Raw genomic sequence first — 9,931 nt, forward strand, 5'->3', positions numbered from 1 at the left:
CTATATTCTTAAAAAGTGCTTTTTATCTTTTCTAACAACATCGGAGATTTTTTTTTTTCTGAGCAATTTAAGAATAATTGTGCAACAAGTAAAGCTACCGCTAGGGGGCTCAGTAACTGCCCGCGCTCCCTCTCTCTAGAGGCGCTGGGTGGGGAGCTGTCCAGGTGCTGAAGCATGTGGCTTCTGTAGCTCTCTGCAGAGACTTGGCATGCACAGAAAGGCACTGCAAGCTCCGTGGCTGGGAATGCATCCGTGTTGAGTACTAATCCAGAGTATAGGACTGCACTGAATTCTTTCGTCCTCTATCTCTCCAGCCTGAATCCGTCGCAGCATGTAAGGGAAGGAGAAGCAATTGGTGATAGTGTTTCAACATGCTTTTCTCCCTGAAAAGAGAAGACACTACCGTCGAGAAGCCAGGGATCAGAGGGTGTGATTGTGAGCACAGAAACTCAGGGCACACGCATCAGCCAGTAATATGGAACAGGAATTCTTATCTAGCTTTCAAATATTTGAGAGAGGATACAGCTTAGGAAAAGACAATAAGGCTGTCATTTTAATTATTTTACTAACTGAAGTACATAGTCAAAAAATTAAATCTATTTTCACATCATTTGTAAACAATAGGCATGTCCTAATTTTACTTTTCATTAATTGTGTATGGTATACATGAATGTATTTGCATGTGTGGGTGTGGTGTGCTTGTCCATGCACATGTGGAAGATGGAGGAGGATCTAGGGTTCCTGTTCTATCACTCTTGACTTTTATTCTCTCTTTTTTAAAAGATTGATTTATTTATTTTATGTATATGAGTGCATTAGGTATATAGATGGTTGTAAGCCATCATGTGGTTTCTGGGATTTGAACTCAGGACCTTTGGAAGAGCAGTCAGTGCTCTTAACCACTGTGCCATCTCTCCAGCCCAAGCTTTATTCTCTTGAGACAGGGCCTCTCACTGAGGCTGGAGCTAGGCTGGCAGTCAGCAATCCCCAGAGATCCTTCTATCTCTCTACCCCATTGTGCCCAGCTGTGCCCAGATTTTTTATGTGGTTGCTGGAGATTTGAACTCAGGTCCTCATGCTTGTACAGTGAATGGTCTTACCTGTTGAGCCACACTCCAAACCCTATATTTACTGTTTGGTAAGAGACTGCAAATGCCAACATGAAAATACATTTATAAGATGAACTGTCTGTGGTGCTCAAAGGTCGAGATGGATTGAATTGCTATGGTTGTATATTTTTTTTAAGCATTTAACTTGTTGCAATGGTTCAGAGCAAATTTTATTATTATATATCAAAATATTAGTGGATATTCTTTTGGACTCAGCAATTCCATGTTAGGGATTTTGATTAACATTTCCTAGAGAAATACGGGTTATACAATATCTTTTTCCTGTAATTACACAGATGTGGTACTGTCATGATAAAATATTGGGGTCAACTTAAATGTTACTCATAATAGGTAGGCTAAACTGTGACTTCTTAATAGATACATAGTTACTAAGAAAAGTGACTAATATGAATAGACAAACATAGTCTTAACATTTTTGGGACTAAAAAAGAGTAATATACATAGAATACTCTACTTTGGTAAATACACTTGCATGCATGCCCCCCTACACAGAGAAGAATCTGAAGACTGTGAAATGAAGTGTTAACAGAAGTTTTATTTTAAACAGATGCCAAGGGGAAAGAGAGGGACTTTTAAGTCTTTTTGATGTACATTACACATTTTCATTACTATCTATACAGTGTGAGCAGGTCGTATTTATCTTCTTTAAAAGATAAAAGAAATAGCATATATCAGGAACATTGAGGTAGATATATTGCAATTCCCTCTGTTTGTATCTTTTAAAACTTTTATTCTTTCTGGTTTTAATGTCTCCAGGAAATTCCATTATTTCTCCCCCTTTGGTCATCAAAAAAGATTTTATACAAAAGATCTCTTTCTCTCTCTCTTTTTAATGTGAGATATGTATCACCCTAGAAAAATTTCAGCCAGGATTGAATCACAAAAGTCCTTTGTCAGCTGAATAGATCAATTCACCCATCCCTTTTGCAGCAGTTAGCTGCTGAGGTTGATAAGCCACTTTTCTTTTTACATTTTTTTTTTTTTTGAGTCTGGGGTTTCTCGAGTAACAGCCCTAGCTGTCTTGGAACTCACTCTGCAAACTGGACTGACCTCAAACTCAGAGATCCTCCTGCCTCTGCCTCCAGAGTTTTAAGATAAAGGCATGTGCCACCATGTCTCGCTTGATAAAGTACTTTCCAGAGATCCTTGGCTGTGATGTTTTGGATGCCAGAGTACTGGATCTTTGGGTCTGAGAAAACATAGATTGTGTGTCTATGCTCAGCCACAAGGATCAACTTTAAGCTGCTGCTTGCAAAGTCAATCAATATTGATGAAATTCTTGACTCAGGAAGAGGAAGGGGAGTCAGGGGGAGTAAGAAATCTGGTTAGTATCAGAAAGCTCCCTGGGCTGCCACAAAAGGAATCCTCTGTGAAGATTACAGATTAAATAGTGAGCTTTACAGTAGACCTTTGTGGTTGTGATCTGGGGGCACTCTGCCTATTGAAGTTTGCACAGTGCTCATGAGATGATGTCCCCGGCACATGTCAGTGTGCTGAGGAAAAGAATTACAAAAAGAGCTGAGATCCTTCAACAGATTATATGCCAATCTGCAATGTGGGCAGTGGGAGACTTTCCAATAAGATGTTGATACTCTTAACTTGTCTTTCTGTACAACATGTTCAGAATCATGTTTCAGATATTGATTTTTTTTTTTTTTAAGTTAAAACAAAGCAAAAACCAGGGTCTTTGTAGCCTGGAATTGGCAAGTCCACCTTTTAGCATTTCCTCATCTGTATTGAATCTTTAATAGGTTTGGTTGAGAAAGCAGACTGTAGATGAGGCTTGTGTGTGCCACATTGCTACTTAAGATGAAATATAACTAACAGAACCGAAAGGCATGATCAAGACAAAGCCAGTTCCCTCTGAAATGACAGCAAGGAAACCAAAGGTCTGTTGTTTGTCTCTTCCAACTTGCACAGTTCATCTCAAACCCAAAGACAATGAAAGAGAGAGACACAGAATACTGAGAAATGAATTTATGGGAATTTCTGTCTTTTAGGTGAAATAATTACTTTCTAGACATAGCTGCAGAATAAAACAGTGTTACAATAGTAATAGTTCTCTTTTATGATACGGGCTTCTCTTTAAGATAAACTCTCACTTTCTAGTTCAGGGTAGCCTAAATATGTAGCTCAGGCTGGCCTCAAATGTACAGAGATCCTCTTGCTTGAGCCTTCTTGGTGCTGGGATTATAGATATGAGCTCTTGTCTCCACAATAAATGGATCTTTACCATGTTTTATCATATTTAATCCTCACTCTAGCCTCATTAGATAAACTGTTTAGAAATTAGAATTTAGAATTTGTTTCCTGATCATAGATATGATAATCAAAGATAAATGGATTCAAGGTTTCAAACTGGTAACTAGTAGGAGTTCAGTGATGCTGTTTAAGGGATTCCAGTCTTTAGATGCCCCGAGTTTATACAACCTCCCTCTAGACATTTAAGAGTGAGAGAGGGTTGTATAACATGTTTCAAGGACTTATTTTTATTTTATTATTTGTGTATGTGTGTGTTTGCACAAATGTATGCACATGTAGGTGCAAATGCTCATAGAAATCAGGAGTGGTATAAATGTGTTGTTAAAAACTGGTCCCTCCATTGCCCCTGATTTTCACCATCTTGGGCTGTCAATAGCCTCTACATTCTCTATTATTCACTGTAAAGAAAGGCTTCTCGGATTAAGGCTGAGAATAGCTTTTGTCTGTAGATACAAATGTATACATTTAGAAGGCAAATTGATGCTGTGTTCCTTTACTTAAACAATAGTGGCAAATTCCCATTTAAGCCCTGCCTCTTTTCATTTGGTCTTAGTAGTGACATCCTGGGGACCAAGCCTTCATGGCTCTACAGGGACATTCCTGACTTAAGCCATAGTACAGGAGTTAATGATGTGACTTGAGAAATAAGACACATTAATGAAGCAATATGTGACAGGTCTATTAAGTTGGAAAATAACTGAATCTAGTTCAAAGATTAAAAATAAGGGCAGGACATGGTGGTATATGCTGATAATCCCAGTGTTGGGGGGCAGAATCAAGTGAGTCATGAGTGTGACGATAGCCTGGGCTACATAGCAGTAGCCTGTCTCAAAAAATAAAATAGAACAGTATTAACGACTGAAGAGACTAGCTTAGGGGAATTTTTTGTTTGTTTGTTTTTTTATAGAAGATCTTTATTTTTTTCTTAGATATTTTCTTTATTTACATTTCAAATGTTTTCCCCTTTCCAGGTCTCCCTTTAGATATCGCCTATCTCATCCCGCCTTTCCCTGCCTCTATGAGGGTGCTCCCCCACCCACCCATCCTTCCGCCCTGGCATTCCCCTATACTGGGGTATTGAACACCCTCAGGTCTGAGGGCCTCTCCTCCCACTGATGTCCAACAAGGCCATCTTCTGCCACATATGTGGCCAGTGCCATGGGTTACTCCATGTGTATTCTTTGGTTGGTGGTCCAGTCCCAGGGGGATCTGGGTGTGTCTGGCCTGTTGATACCGTTGCTCCCTCCATGGGGCTGCAAACCCCCTTAGCTCCTTCACTCCTTTCTCCATCTCCTGCTTAGGAGAAGTTTTAAAACTTAAAAGGAGGTATCATAATAATTTGAGTAACTAGAAGAAAATACCAAAGATCAGGTGGTTTGAACAAGAAGAATTCGTTCTCTCTTAACTTTGGAAGCTGGAATTCCAGGAGCAGAGTACAGGCAGGGTTGGTTTCTTTTGAGGCCTCTCCTTGATTTGCAGATGGCTGGCTTCTTGCTGTGTCCTTATTTGGCTTTTTTTGTCAGCCTCTTTCCCTATCTGCATCCCAAACTGGCCTCAACTTCCAGATTCTCCTGCCTTGACCTTTTGGGTTCAGGAAATACAGGGGTGCCACCATGGGCTGACAATTTTTTCTCTAATGAAGAAAGCAGTCAGTTGGATTTAGGTTTCTTCTTAGTTTGAATTACCTTTTTAAAGGCTTTGTCTACAAACCCTGACATAACCAGGCCCAGAGCTTTACCATATGAATGTTGAGGGTGGACAGGGTTCAGTTTACTTAACAGAGAGTCAAATGGAATAGCCAGGACTCTGAGCGGGGGCAGGGAAGTTTGGTGTTCAGAATAATAAGCGTGTTCGAGTCTAAGAATCTCTGTGTTTGAGAAGTCTCCAGCAGGCAGAGGTGATCAGGATGAATCTCACTTGACCTACACTGTTGATGCTGTGGAATGGACCTGTGGTGCCGAACTGAGCTTACTCCCTATCCCCTCTCTGATGTGCATAGAAGCTGCCATTGCTTTCTGGGGTCTCTGTGGCAGAAAAATGCTTTTCTTATACTAGAATATTTATACTTTCTTTAGAAGGGCATCTAACTTTAGTCAGGGAAACAATGGAGACACAAGGTGGCTGCTGGTGGCACACACTTTAGTCCCAGCACTCCAGAGGCAGAGGCAGGTGAATATTGGGGTTCAAGGCCAGTCTGGTCTACACAAAATGAGCCCTGTGTAGTCAGGGCTACTCAGAGAGAGCCTGTCTCAGAAAAAAAGGAAAAAGAAACAATGAAACACAAGGTAAATGGTGTTTAGCAAGCTGATATGTGCTTACCAGGTATTTAACAACCTGTATCAAGACAACGCCTCTTCTAACAGATTTCTTGTTTCCTTGATATGAAGAACAGAGTGGATACTAAGTTTCTGCTTGGCAAACGCCAGGTGTGTTGGTTGGTTCCTTTTCTGAGGTCTTTTTTGTTATTCAGCTCAGGCTGGCCTCAAGTTTGTGACCCTTCTACGCAGACATGTTCCATCACACTTGGTAAACATCAAATTGATTGACTGATTGATCGATTCAGACAGATCTTTACTGTACAGCCCTGGTCAGCCTAGAACTTGTTATGTAGAATATTCTGACCTCAAATTACTCTGCCCACCTCTGCCTCCTGGGTGCTGGGATTAAAGATGTGCACCGCTCAGGTCAGAATTTTTTTTTTTTTTAATAAAAATTTCCGATTAAAAAAAATTGCATTGCCTCTTTCCAAAATAAGGATCTCCCCCATCCCACCCTTGCATCCTTCCCTACCTTCGAGTGTAAATAGACTGCTGAGGGCAAACAGCTTTCACACATACCTCTTCTATTTTCTACCATACTCTACTTTTTCACAGAGACAGACCTTGAGGAATAACTAACTCCCTTTGGCCTTGCATTTCTTAAGCTAATGTGCATTAAAGTGAAAAGTCAAAGCTATAGCTCAAGGGCGAAAAAAGAGACCATAAGGTACTGACAAATTGGAGTCCTTCAACCAAGAAGGCTGTGGCGTTGTGCTGGCATATCAGCCCACAGCAGTGGAGAAAGCCACAGGGAGGGAATTAAAGCAAGGCCAGAGCTCTTACTCAGCACATGCAGAAGCCGGATACCAGTAAGACTCAATGCGCTGACTCAGTGTCGGCCTGCAATTCATATTATTGATAGACAAACCCTTGCAAGGACTCACTTCTAAAGGATGATAAACCACACCACTCTTGGGTGAGCGCATCCAGATGTGATGTTTTACTGTAGGCAATAAAAAAAGGATTTGCCCAACTGAGGGCAGAGTTGGACTTGGGAGGCCTTACAGCACCGTGAGGAGCTTGGCAGCAGTGGCTGCCGCTGAGTTCTCAGCCACCGTGCTTACCGACTCTAGCCTCCCCCAGTTTCCTTTTCTGTCAAATGGGGGATAACTTGGGGTCGTCATGTGTGGAGGTCTGTGTCGGTTTGACGGTGTCATCACTAAGGAGACGAGGCTCCAAGGACACCTCTGAGGGATTTATTTAGATTAACATAGTTTCTGGGCTTGCCTGTGAGGGACTGTCATGTACTGGGGTTGGAAAGGCAGACCGTTCAAGGAGAGCTGCACCATTCCCGGGCCTGAGTTCCAGGCAGCACATCCTCTGCTTCCTGACTATGTGTGCGACATGACCCTCTGTCTCAGGCTCCTACCATCAGAACTTCCCTACCATGACAGACTGTACCTTTAAAGTACGAGCCAAAGTAAACCACCCCTGCCTTAAGTTGCTTTTGTCAGGGTATTTTATCACAGAAACAGAAAAAAGTTAACGCATGAGGAGTTCTCCCTAGGTAGGTGTCCTGGAGGTACTTGGTATGTGATGCGCTTGTCTAGTACCCGGGTGCTTCACTAGTACCCTGTAACTTAATGGTAACTAACATAGTATTTCAAAGCATAATCGCTTGCTTATAGGCAACTTGGCAAGGGAATTTAACAAACTAACTCAAGGACAAGAACATGAAGTTCTGCCCAATATTCAGAGGGGGAAAAGATCAATATTGCTCTAGTATCTTTTTTTAAAGTAAAACTTTCTTTCTTGGTGTGTGTGTGTGTGTGTGTGTGGTGTGCACATGGGAGGCAAACAACAACTTTCAGGAGTCAGTTCTTTCCTTCTACTTTGTGGGTCCTAGGGACATAACTCAGGTCTTGGTGGCAAGCCCCTTTATCCACTGTGCCATCTTTCCTTCCCCTATTTAGAATCTTAAAATCCACATTGTGAAGGTTAGTGGTAACTGCTGACTTGGCAGAATTTAGAATCACCTGGGAGACAGGCCTCTGGGCATACTTGTTAGGGATTATTTTGATTACATTAATTGATGTGCGAAGACTCATTTAAAAAATATTGCATTGTAAATGTTGGTTATTATTATTGTGTGTGTGGTATGGGTAGGTGCACATGCCATGGCATCCATGTGGAGATCAGAAAACCGTAGAGTCAGTTCTCTCCTATCTTTGTGTGGGTTCCAGGGACCAAGATCAAGTGCTGAGGTCTGAATGGCAAATGTCCTTTACCTGCTGTGCATCTTGCCATCTCCAAAGACTCACTTTACTTGTTGGAGGGAGTTTCCTGGGCAGGGTATCCTTGATTGTGGAGAAGGCAAGCTGAGCATTAGCATTCAGGCATGCATTCATCCCTCTGCTTCCTGATGGTGGATTTGATGTGACCAGTGGCTTCAAGCTGCTCCTTGTTTCCCTACTGTCTTAGTCAGGGTTTCTATTCCTGGACAAAACATCATGACCAAGAAGCAAGTTTGGAAAGAAAGGGTTTATTCAGCTTATACTTCCAAATTCCTGTTCATCACCAAAGGAGGTCAAGACTGGAACTCAAGCAGGTCAGGAAGCAGGAGCTGATGCAGAGGCCATGGAGGGATGTTCCTTACTGGCTTGCTTCCCATGGCTTGTTCAGCTTGCTCTCTTATAGAACCCAAGACTACCAGCCCAGAGATGGTACCATCCACAAGGGGTCCTCCTGCCTTGATCACTAATTGAGAAAATGCCTTACAGCTGGATCTCATGGAGGTATTTTATCAATTAAAGCTCCCTTCTCTGTGATAACTCCAGCTTGTGTCAAGTTGACACAAAACCAGCCAGTAGACTTACTGTGACCTGCCTTCACCACTGAGTTAAAATGAACTCTTTCTTAAGTAGCTTTTGTGGGATTATTTCATCACAGCAACAGGAAACAGACAAGAGTCTTAGGCTTCTGAGGCTACGGATGACATTATGGACAGGCCGAATTGAAGTGCTACGTGACAGGATTGGCCAGAAACAGTTCTTTTTTTTTGTTTTGTTTTGTTTTTGTTTTTTTCAGAAACAGTTCTTTTATCTTTGAAGTAAGCATGTGGAACATACTCTGCCTATTTCACGAGTTAGGAAGCTTTGAAAGGGTAGGCAAAATTTCTAAAGGATCCACTGCTGGCACATTAGTTATCTACTATTGTATAAAAGACAATTCTAGAATATAATGACTTAAACCCAGGTGAATTTTCAGGACCCTCATTAAGGTAAGGGGAGTGGAGTACCAGTCTTGAGGGCAATATTTAAGGGCACGTTAGAAGACTTGCTGGCCCAGGACCAAGAACTCTATCTGGTTAAGCTTTCTAAGTGAGTCTGACGAGAGTGCAGGTTGGGGAACCATTGTCCTACAGTGTGTCTCCAGGAGCAATAGCTACATGGAGGTAAATGAATGGTAAAGGACAAGGAGCCCAAGAAATCAAAGACTGGGTTATTGAACCCAGATAGTTTCCTGTCCTGAGAAATGTCACTATCTCAGAAGCTTTAATTTGCTCTTGTGCCTGAGGAAGCTTGAGAGAATTTGGTGCTGTTCAGTTTCCCTTCCAGGAGTATCTCATGGGATTAACATTTTTTTAAACTTTTATTGCATTATGATGAGAAAAGTTACATGATTTCAATTTACCTGAATTTGTTAACATTTAAAAACATATTTTAAGTAAATAGAATTAAATCACATTCTCATTTCCATTTTTGTACCCCAACTCCTCCCAGAGACCCCCTTCAATACCTACAATATCTTTTTTGTCATAGTCCTTAAAATTTATAAAATACTATAGCAATAAAAATAAGTATTATAAAAGTTGTTTGATATAAAACATCAATTTAACACTCTTATGTAGATGCTTGCCTACAGCAGTAGTGAAAATACATTTTTCTCAATATAAATTTTAAATAACTCCAAACATATTAACTGTGTACTTCAAAATAATACATCACTACTAGTATTTTCTTAAATGAACATAAATATATAAAGTCTTTTTGTTTGTTTTGTATTTAGTAGAGTTTAAAATCTTGGCTCTTACTGTGGTACAAGCCCAAAATAAGAACAATTTTTAGACATTGGATTTCATTGTAATAATTAATGATCCTTACATCACCAAATGATTTTACCTCCATCGTAGCTAAGCTGAGAGTTGACAGTTCTGCTTCACCAAGAAATGAATTGTAGACACAAGTTTTGGATACAGACTCCCTGCTATTGTCAAAGCTA

Source organism: Mastomys coucha, unplaced genomic scaffold (assembly GCF_008632895.1).
Source record: "Mastomys coucha isolate ucsf_1 unplaced genomic scaffold, UCSF_Mcou_1 pScaffold9, whole genome shotgun sequence".
Lineage (NCBI taxonomy): Eukaryota > Metazoa > Chordata > Mammalia > Rodentia > Muridae > Mastomys > Mastomys coucha.